Here is a 10718-nt window from a genome sequence, read left to right on the forward strand (position 1 = left end):
CCAACCCCAGCATCCGACGCCGTGTTTACCGTGAAACGAGCCAGCGCGTTCAGTCTCTTTGTGAGAGAACAGCTCATAATCTCAAGCACACAAACGCTGGTTGTTTCTCATTTCTCCTTCTTCTAAGCCAAACGAGCTGCTGATGCTCGATTTGGCAAGCTCCTAACTGAGGCTGACTCTCGGCCAGCCACAGAAAGTTTGGGAAATTTTTACAAGAATAAGGAGCGTTTTCCGAATGGCTCCCTAGACCATAGGAAGCGTCCTTCTCACTCAGTATCCCAGAGGGTAGAGCCTCCATGGCTTGGACACTAATGGATGGAGTTAGGGTGTGAAATGAGGGCATCAATGCTCCCATCTTTGGTCAAATACTCTTTCAAACCCAGTGTTAATAGAGAACAGCCTTGGGGGTAGAGATTTTTGTGTGATGGCTTCAGCTGGAGCTCTCAGTGCCCCGTCTCTTATCTCATCCTCGATGACAATGCCTTAAAAGGGTAAGTGAATTTGGGGCCCATTTCCAATTGAAGATGAAGCCTTTGGACCAGTTATAGGTTGACTTCGATAATCAAGTATTAAACCCAGTTGTCACTATTAGTATTCTCTAACGCTGATACTAATATTCTCTGAATGGCAGGAAGAAAACGCATCTGAGGAAGCGGCTGCGGTGAAGTGCTTGTGCTGGAGGGGGCATCCGCGTCCGCTCCTGGCTCTGCGCCTCCCTGCCTGTGGCCTCAGTGAGCAGCTCCACGCTTCCAGGGTCAGTGTGCTCACCAGCTAGAGGAGACAGGAACGGCGGCCTCCTCAGTTTCTGATGAAGATGAAACGAGATAACCCACCTGAAGACCACGGCACAGTTCGGCGATGCAGTCAACACTCAGTAAGTGTTTATTCCCTTCCCCCCATTTCCACCATCCTCTCCCTGGCCTCTGCAGAGACATGAGAACCAGGGATGTTTCTTGATCAAGGAGATAACCCAAAACTTCCCAACCCCAATGATGCGGGAGGCTGAATTCAACAGAGGAAATTTGTTCAAGAGGTTAGCTTTTGTTAGCAACAGAGACGACTGACAAGTGTGTGTGTATACATATATATTCATGAGTGTATTCTCATTTATTTAGCACCTACTGTGTGTCTAGAATAGTGCCAGTCAGGCAGCAAGTGTCCATATGTATTTCTTACATAAGCGAATGAACACCAAGCCCTTACAGCACAGTCACTTCTTCCGCGGTGCTCAGCGTCCTGCGGTGTGTTTGTTGTGACGATGCTCTGATTTCCAAAGTGAATGCACCGTAAGGATGAAGTGTGGGCGTCTGTGGTCACTGATTGCGCAGCCCCCAGAAAACGACTAGCAGGACCCGCCCACCTTCCAGCTCGCCAACACAGGCTGCACCTGCAGCTAACCTCCTCTCATTCCCTTCCCCTTCCTCCATTCAGCCTTCCCAAAGCCGCCCAGTATTTCCCCACGACTGAAAAATAAAATTCCTATTGTTGCAGGTGTCCATGTGTTTGGGGCAAAATGAGCCACTGCTGACAACTGTAAAGAAAGAGAGGACAGCTGTTTGCATCTAGACACGGGGTAAGAAAGAGGAACAGCTGCTGGCAGCTGTGCAGATGAGAAAGCGAGCAAGGCAGCAGCTGGTGGTAATTCAGAGTCCGCGGGACCGCCGGATAATTGAAGTCCAGGGGGAGCAAGCGAGACTCGGCGGCACTGCCTTGCTGCATCCTGCTCTTCACGAGCGCCTTCCTACTTGTCCTCCCCTGGAGACATCCCCTGAGGGCCTGGGCAGGCTCCGGGAGGAATATCAACCCCCATCTCCCCAGCCGTGACCCCTCAGAGAATCAAACCAAGCGAGAGGCCAACGCCCAGCCTTCCTCCAGTCAGTCCAGGCCTCTTTCTACGAGAAAGCAGCAGCCCACTGTTGGCAAGAGAAGGCATGTTAAGCAACGACGGATCTCACAAGATTGGACAAAAAGAATTCTTTCTATATTACAAGAAATGTGGTCATTTTGGTGATGATGCCACATTTTAGAATTCAGTAGGCCAACCTAAAAATGTGACAACTTAAGAATAATTTAAACTTGGAAAAATATATTTTAAAACGCAGTCAATGGTTTCAGTGTTTCTTTTTTCTTGTATACGTAATCTTAAGAACGTGTATACATAGAAATATTTCCAATATCTCTATTTTCTTTTTCTATTTTTAATAAAAATGAGAGGAAAACATCTTTGTATCACGCATCAGGTGAGAAACGCTTGGTTCGTTTTGTGGTTCTGGCTTTTCTAGTCAGCTGAGACTCTAGGGTAAACTGAGGACCCAGAAGTGTGTCAAGCTGTCTCTTGTCTTGCTCAGCACGAGACAAAAGCATGTCCCCACTCCAATTTATAGAATCTCGACTCTTTAGTTTCTGAAAGACACAGTTCAAGAGAAGAAAAAAGAAGCTCCTTCAATGTTATTTATTACTGAATTATATACAACTGCATGCCCCCAAATAAAAAAATAATTAAATTACAAGGCAAGCTATCTGTATTTAAAGAAATGATCATTTTTAAGCCAGTGATCTGGAAAATACTTGTGGTGCAGCATTCATGGGGAAGTTTGCCAAGATCATTCACACACGAAAAGTCGAGGCAAAACGTGCACCATGACTGAAATTAGGGTAAAAAGACGGGCACAGGGCAACAACGTGAAACGAATCTTTTAAATAGAAGAAGTCAAAATAGGGTAGCAGAGGGCGAGTTTTTAATTTCATTTCTTTTGTTATTTTTCTCCTGATGCTGATAAATTACGTAAAGTAAAAGACCTAAATGATAATTAAATTACTGTGAAAATTACTAAGAAAATAGCTAAGCTGTCAGCTGCATCAGGACCGTCCTCGCCTGCTGTAATTGCCCTTTATCTCCAACACCTGCCACAACACCGAAACACCAACAAATGTTTGTCAAATGAAAACCGCTGCTGAGGAAGAAAGAATAAAACCACTTCTACCAACAGCATGTGCGTGACGGAGGAACGAGGCCTCCTCCACTCAAAGCGTCAGTTAGACACATTCCAAGGATGTGCACAGCAGCGTTTGAAAGTGGCCCTGACGCGATGAGACGCGTGGCCCAGCCAGACCTAAGGAGACCCCACCCTCTGAACTGGACAGAGGAGCTGCCCGTCTCGAAACGCACTTCCAGCTGCGAGATATGAGTCTACGACCCGGCCAAGGAGAAAAGGGAGGGGCAGTAACTGCCAAAAGACTGATGTCACAACCTCCTGGCCCTTATTTACCGACCAGAGTGGCCCAGGACACGTCCCCAGGTGCTCTGCGCTCCAGGTAAGCAAATGTGATGAACGTTTCCATTCACAGCTCCCGTCTCAGGTCGAGTCTGCTCCCTGGTCTGGCCCTGAAGGAAGTGCCCGCACCTAAATAAGGTGGTAGGGACACAAGATGCTGTAGCTCTGTCCATTCTCTGCCCCACACTCCGCAGCAGCTACCCCGAAGGTCAAGGCTGCCTCTGAATCGGCCTTGTCTACTGCACTGTTCCTTGGGGAAACTGAGGTACACTCACCATCCAGCATGAACTTCCTGATGCAAAGTCTCTTTTCCAGATATTCTGAAACTTCCCCAAGCTCTCTGTACGCATGAATGCTCCACGTCAGTGTGAGGTGCCCCTGCCCTCTGAGCACGGAGTAACTCTAGACCCTGACCAACTTGTACGTCACCCAAAACATGTTTGCAGACCTTTCCCTCTTGCCCATAAAACAGTATTGAAGGGAATGTCTCTCTCCATAAATATAACCGTCGAGCATTTCAGTGACTTGCACTTCAGCAGCAGCAGCGGCAACGGCAGCAACAAAATCATAAAGCGCCTTTTTGTCCAGGGCTAGGATGACAGTGCGCTTGACAGATGCAACAGATATTTGAGCAACACACCGAGAAGATGCCGCCAGTGGGTTTTCACCAATCTTCCCTAAAGGGAGCATGACATCCAGCTATTTCCAGATGTAATTTCGGTATCAGAAATGTGATGGCAATTTTATGTGTCAACTCGACTGCGCCATGGGATGCCCAGATATTTGGTCAAACATTATTCGGTGTTTCCATGAGGGAGTTTTTGGATGAGATTAATGTTTAAATTGTTAGACTGAGTAAAGCAGACCGCCCTCCCTAATGCCGGTGGGCTTCATCCAATCATTTGAAGGCCTGACTGGAACAGAAGGTCTGACTCTCCACTGAGTAAGACAGCATTCTTCCCGCCTGACAGCCTATGAGCTGGGACGTTGGCTTTCTCCTGCCCTTGAACTTGAACTGAAGCTTTGGCTTTTCCTGCGTCTTGAGCCTGTTGGCCTTCAGGTTGGACCTACACCACCCACTGGCCCTCCTGGGTCTGCAGCATTGTGCCCTGAAGATCTTGAACCTCGCCAGCCTCCATAGTTGTGTGAGCCAATTCCTTACAATGAGTCTGTCTCCTTATATACGCATCCTATTGGTTCTGCTTCTCTAGAGAAACTTGACTCATACAACACATAAGATTCAACACATCATTCAACACATAAAGGCCCCATCCACAGATAGAGGCCTCTGGGTAGATGGCAGAGCAGGGAGCACCAGGATTCTGTCTTCCCATCCAGACAGAAGTCGCACTGGTGAGTCTCTGACCTAATATTTTGGAACTCTGGAGTTATTGAAGAATTGCAACTGCCAAGAGAAGGCTCGGATGTAAATTGAAGTCAATTTTGGTTGGTTTCAACTCTTAGCACAGTAGCAACTACCCACCCCTCAGCCCCAGGCAGGCAGCTCCCCATCCCCGGCTCCCAGGCCGGTGCAGCTTACACCCAGCTTGAGAGCCAGGGTGGGCAAGAAGGGCCCTCTCCTCTGAATTTTAGGAATCTGTGCTTGGAGGCTGCTGCTCCTCATCACGGAGGTCAGACGTTGTTGCACCTCTCCCATCGTCGTTGGCTTCTCTCCTTCCTGCCGAAGTGACTTCCAGGGGATTTAAAGGGCTAACACCCTTTTTTGCTCTGTTCATTTTCCTCTTTTTCCCCTTTTGGGAGCCGGACGTTAAAGACTAGGACATTGAAAAAACAGTCGCATGCACAGGGAAAGTTAGAAAGTGACCATGCATGTCCAGGAAAGGCTCAGAAAAGACCTGAGAAGACACCAGAGGCTGGCCATTGGCACAGAGACATCCTACAACAGTCAAAAAAATAAAAACAATAGCAAAAATGGCAAGCCCTGGGGACGGGGAGAGTCTGATTTCCAGAGTTACCACATTATTAAATTCAAATGTCCAGTGTGCAACAAAAAATCACAAGGCAAAGAAATAGGAAAGTATGGACCATTCGAAGGAAAAAAATAAATCAACAGAAACTGCCCCTGAAAAAGACCTAAAGGCAGATGTATTAGGCAAAGACCTTAAAGCAAAAACTGTCTTAAGGATGCTCACAGACCTAAAGGAAAGCATGGGAAAAGTCAGGAAAACAATGTATGGAGGAAAGAAATATGGACAAAGAGAGAAAACCCAAAAGGAAACCAAATAGAAATTCTGGAGCTGAATAGTAAAACAACTAAAATGAAAAAATTCAGTAGAAGGATTCGGAGGCAGATGTGAGCAGGCAGAATACAGAATCAGCAAACTTGCAGATAGGACAGTGGAAATTACCAAGGCTGAGGAACAGAAAGAAAAGAGATTGAAGAAAAGTGAGCAGAGCCTGAGGGACCAGTGGGCACCAGTAAGCTAGTCCAATAGAACTAAGATGTACAAAGAAAATACAGTGTCTTTATTTCCTTCTCCTTGTAAACTCAATCTCCTCCAGATTAAACATCTCTGTCTGGTAGACACTCCGTCTCTCAAACTCCCTCCCTCTCCCTTGCTCCTACAGAAAGTGTCATCTTGGTGTCCGCGGGCACTGATGTGACTTCATGGTGGCAGAGGTGGGGCACAGGGCATCTCAGGTCCCATTCACCATCGAGTTCTTGCTGGTTCCTGCTGTGGGATTGCTGTCTAGTTCTTGAACTGACATCAGCTAAGGTGAAACCAGACCTGTGTGCCTTTGGGGTCTTCGTGCTGGCATTCACAGGTGACGTCAACAGCAGCAGACAATTATCTCTGGTCTTGAACTCTGTGGGATCCCACAAGCTCTTCATTCGGTCCCCAGGCCTCCATGCAATCCAGTCCCGCCCTCTGCCTCTCTGACTCTTCCCCTTGCCCACCCGGCCCCACCACACTGGCCTCCTCGTTCCTTGCACACACCCGGCCCCACCACACTGGCCTCCTTGTTCCTTGCACACACCCGGCATGCTCCCATCTCAGGGCCTCTGAAGTGCTCTTCTGTGTGTCTGGAAGTCATGGCTTGCTCCCTTGCTGTACTCAAGCGTTTGCTCCGATGCCACCTTCTCTGTGACACATTCCTGGACCATCTTATTTAAAACTGAACACTCCTCCTGAGCTCACATGCCTTTCTTGCTTTTTAATTTTAATGGCAATTATCACCATTCAATACATCATGTGCTTTACTTATTTGTTCAGTTTATTGTCTGTCTGCGTCCTGGAGAATGTAGGCTCGCTGTAGAGACAAGGGCTGGCAAGTAGTGCACAGAACTCAGAACTGATGTGGTACGTGCTCCAGGACCTCAGGAGCCAGTGAAGGGAGCAGGGCCTGCATCAGGCTGAGCAAGGAATGCCACATAAACACTCAACAAGATTTCCAGTGCGATGGGGTCAGTAACGGCCTCCCCATCCACGCACGTCCTCCACTTTTCAGATTTCCGTATTTGGCCTTTTCTCAGTTTCAACAGGCTTTCATTTTAAAAATCCAAAGGTACAAACGAAAGACAAAGATGTCTTATTTCTTTGTCAAAAATTTGTTGAGTGCCTATTTAAATTTTTGTACTAGTGAAGGTAACACTAGCTGCCGTAACAAATACATTTCAACCAAACAGAACGTTTTCTCCCCGAGACCTCAGCCCAAGTGGAGTACCCAGTGGGCAGGCGGGTTTTCCTCACAGAGGGATGTAAGGGGACAGGCGTCTCCCACCTCACGGCACCACCCTCCCTATCCGTTGCTCAGCGTCCAGGTGGGAGAGGAGAGGGTGAAACAGACATGTGGATGCCCAACCTCCTTGACCACACACATCACTGCTGCTTATAGGCCACTGTTAGCACTAGATCATGGCATCGCTGGAGGCAAGGAGCCATGGACGCTGCAGTCTCTGCCCGGGTAACTGCTTCCCTGTGCCCACTTCACGCCACGGGAGGAAGAGCACAGAGCTGTTTGGACGGTTAGCTGTGTCTACCATGCGTGCCTGTGTGTACGCATCTTCACACACATTGCTTCATTTACTTTTTCCACATCCTTTTGAGGTGATATTTCATTTCCATCGTATAAAGGAGGAAATGAGCCCCCAGAGACATGAACTGACTTCCCAAGCCTTTAGAATGTGACTTCCTTCGAGGAGACATGCATTAATATGGGCTTTATTGAGATGCAACTCACGTCCTATACAATTCACTGATTTAAAGTGCACGGCTCATGGTTTTCCATATGCTCACAGAGCCGTGCAACCATTGCCACGATCGACTGCAGAACATTTTTATCAGCCCAGGAAGAAACCTTGTGCCCATTTGCAGTTACTTCCCATCTCCTCCGCAGCCCCTTCCAGCCCTGGGCAGCCATTAATCTACTTCCTGTCTCTACAGATTTTCCTATTCTGGACTTTCAATATAAATGGAATCATACAATATGTGCTCTTTTGTGTCTGGCTTCTTTCACTTACCATAATGTTTTCCAGCTTCATCCATGTTGTAATGGATGTCAGTACTTTATTTCTTTTTATTGCCCAACAATACTCCATTGTGTGGATACCCCACAAGTCCGTTCATCCGTTCACCAGGTGACAGGCACTCGAATGGTTTTCATTTTTGTCTGTTATGAATGTGCTGCTATGAACATTTATGAACAGGTTTTTGTGCGGACATATGACTTTATTTTTCTTGAGTATATACTTAGGAATGGAATTGCTGGGTCATATGGAACCCATATGGAGGAACCGCCAGACTGTTTTCCAAGGTGGCTGCCATGTTACAAGTCCACCAGCACTGTAGGAGGGTCCCAATTTTTCCATGTCCTTCCCAACACTTGTTATTACTTATCTTTTTTTATTATAGTATGATTTGCATTGTGAAAGATGACTGTTTCTGGCAACTTCAAGGCTTGGAATTATGGTTCAGTTCCCTCAGTAACATACCAGACAAGGAGAGGGGGCTTCAGACAGTGTGTGAAGGATGGACTTTGTCTTCTGTGTTCTTTCTCCCAGGTGCACCTGCCCTGATCTGCCATCTGTGTGTGCAGGAACCTGAAGCTGTGGGACTCCACCATGCTCCCCCTGGGGTTTACCCCATGTTCCAGACTCTTCCAGATAATCCTTTCCTGACACTGTGCAATAAGTAACTGGGAACAGGAAGTTCTGAGCCTTTCATTTTGACCCTGTGGACTTTCTGACCCGGGGATCTTCTGACCCCTGCATTTAGGAGTAGAAACTTTTACATCCAAATTATGCTCACATGGAGAAATACTCATTGAGAAAGTATTTTTTAGAGTTAATTTCTATTAAACTACTTTAATTCCTTGATAAAATTTGTATTCAAGGCATTAAGAGATTTCTATTTTATTTCCATTTTGATTTTTAATTTACTGAAATTGTTTTCATTGGAATCAATTACTTTGCACATAAATAAAAAGGTTATTCAATGTGGTTATTTTTTCCATGTTGCTCATATCAAATTTTTCTGATTATAGTTTTTGCAATTGCAAGTTTTCTTTTATAGTCATTATTTGTACCAAACCCAATCATCTCAGTTCAAATTATTCATACCTAAACTTAGTCAAAAAATTGGATGGTTCCGTCAATTTTTAGGCAATAATAAATTTAACATTTTCCCCTTTAGCTGTTGGCTGTTCTCAGTGTTGGTCACTTCAGCCAGGTCTAATTTTTCCCCGCTCAGTATATGCGTGTTCCAACATGAGCATCAAGACACGATTCTTCAGGCAGATTTTCATCTTGAACAAACTTTACCACGTGCACCTTCGACTGTCATCATTTTCTTTTTTGCTGATCATTCCTACCAATAATATTTAGTACAAATTGGATGAAGAACTGATAGTTTGGATTTGTTTTTCTTTTTTTTAGCTAATGCATGAGAAAACTGTAGCAGTTTCCCTCAGCTACATCAAAGTTGTTCCGCTGTCTGGATTTTTTCTAAATTGATGACTAATTCTTTAACATATTTCCAGTCAATTTGTGTATTTTGTACTAACCACTTCTGCTGATGGCAGAGCAAAGAGCCAATGGTGGGTTCGGAACATCTTTGGGGTCAGGTGTCCCTGGATCAAGATATTCTCGGGGTTAAAACAATCCAGCGTCATGAAGGTAATCTGTCGACACGTTCTAGACGCGGTTCACCGCTGGGATCACCTGGGGAACTTCTTTTAAACATGCAGGTTCCTAACCCGCCTCGTCACAGCCCTGTCTGTCCCTGGCCAGCAAGCTCTCACTTAACAGGTCTGGGATAGGCTCCCAGTGTCTGTAATTTTTTTTAAGTCCCTCCAGTAATTCCCATTTCTATCCACAAAGCTTGAGAGTCTCTCAGGCTGAGCCATACCCAGGGGGGCCGTCCTCATGGGTCACACATGTGGACTCTTATATATATTATATTATGGAGATAGAATTGACATACATCATTATATTAGTTTCAGGTGCACAACCTAATGATTTGATATATTTATATATTGAGAAATGATCACAATGAGTCTAGTTAACATCCATCACCACACATGGTTAACATATTTTTTCCTGTGATGAGAAATTTTAAAATCTACTCGCTTAGCAACTTTCAAATATACCGTATGGTGCTGTGAACCGTGGTCACCATGCCGTACATCACACCCCTGCGGGTAGAAAGCAAGCTGAGATTCACGTCTGCTCCAGCAGGTTGCTGACGATTCCATCACCGAGCAGGGCACGTCCTGCCGACCTGTCCCCTTTGGGTGTCTGCCCTGACCAGCAAAGTAGAACAAGGTGACAGGAGAGGACAGAAAGCAAGCTGCGTTCTCCACAGAAGGGAGAGGAAGCTGGGTCAGTTCGAGGCTTCCCTCCTCTGCCCCGAGGCGGGCCAGGGCTGGGCGATGCGGTGCTGGTTCTAGGCCCAGCGTCTGGAGGGGCGGGCTGTGACCTCACCGAGAGGCAGAGGGGTGCCCACCCGAGCTTGGTTCTGAGGTCGACACTGATGCTGCCGTGCACACGAAAGGGTCTGAGAGGCTTGTTACCTACGTGACTGAGACTCTCGAGTCCAACATGAAAAAGGGGAAAGGGACTGGCCTGGGCTTTTCTTATGGTCCCCGTGTGGCCGGGCTTGTGGCTTGGCTGGCGCCAAAACAGGGAGCACCCAGGCTTTCTTAGCAGCGTGTCCAGATGTGGGGCAGGAGGCAGGAGGAAGAGGCAGCCAGCTACCAAAATACGGAGTCAGAGTCTCCATTCCAGGGCATTTGTCTCTGATTTCATGTGTCCACACAGACTCCTCTGAAGCAACAAAAATCTCGTCTGACCCTCGACTTTAATAATAATTGTTGTCATGGTTATGTTGACTGATAAATTACCAAGTCCCAGGCACTGTTTGTCATGTGCACATTTTACTCACCCCTGACTGCCGTCTCACGAGGCAGGTGCTGTTGTCACCC

The 10718-nt window shown here is 46.7% G+C and overlaps 1 long non-coding RNA gene across 1 annotated transcript; it reads left to right on the forward strand.

The window, feature by feature from the left end:
- The first annotated feature begins 275 nt into the window (after positions 1-275).
- LOC123279843 (uncharacterized) lies at positions 276-2223 on the forward strand. Its single transcript, XR_006518162.2, has 3 exons — positions 276-491; positions 632-874; positions 1492-2223. It is a non-coding gene; the product is annotated as an uncharacterized lncRNA (long non-coding RNA).
- The last annotated feature ends 8495 nt before the right edge of the window (positions 2224-10718 follow it).

Source organism: Equus asinus, chromosome 22 (assembly GCF_041296235.1).
Source record: "Equus asinus isolate D_3611 breed Donkey chromosome 22, EquAss-T2T_v2, whole genome shotgun sequence".
Classification (NCBI taxonomy): domain Eukaryota; kingdom Metazoa; phylum Chordata; class Mammalia; order Perissodactyla; family Equidae; genus Equus; species Equus asinus.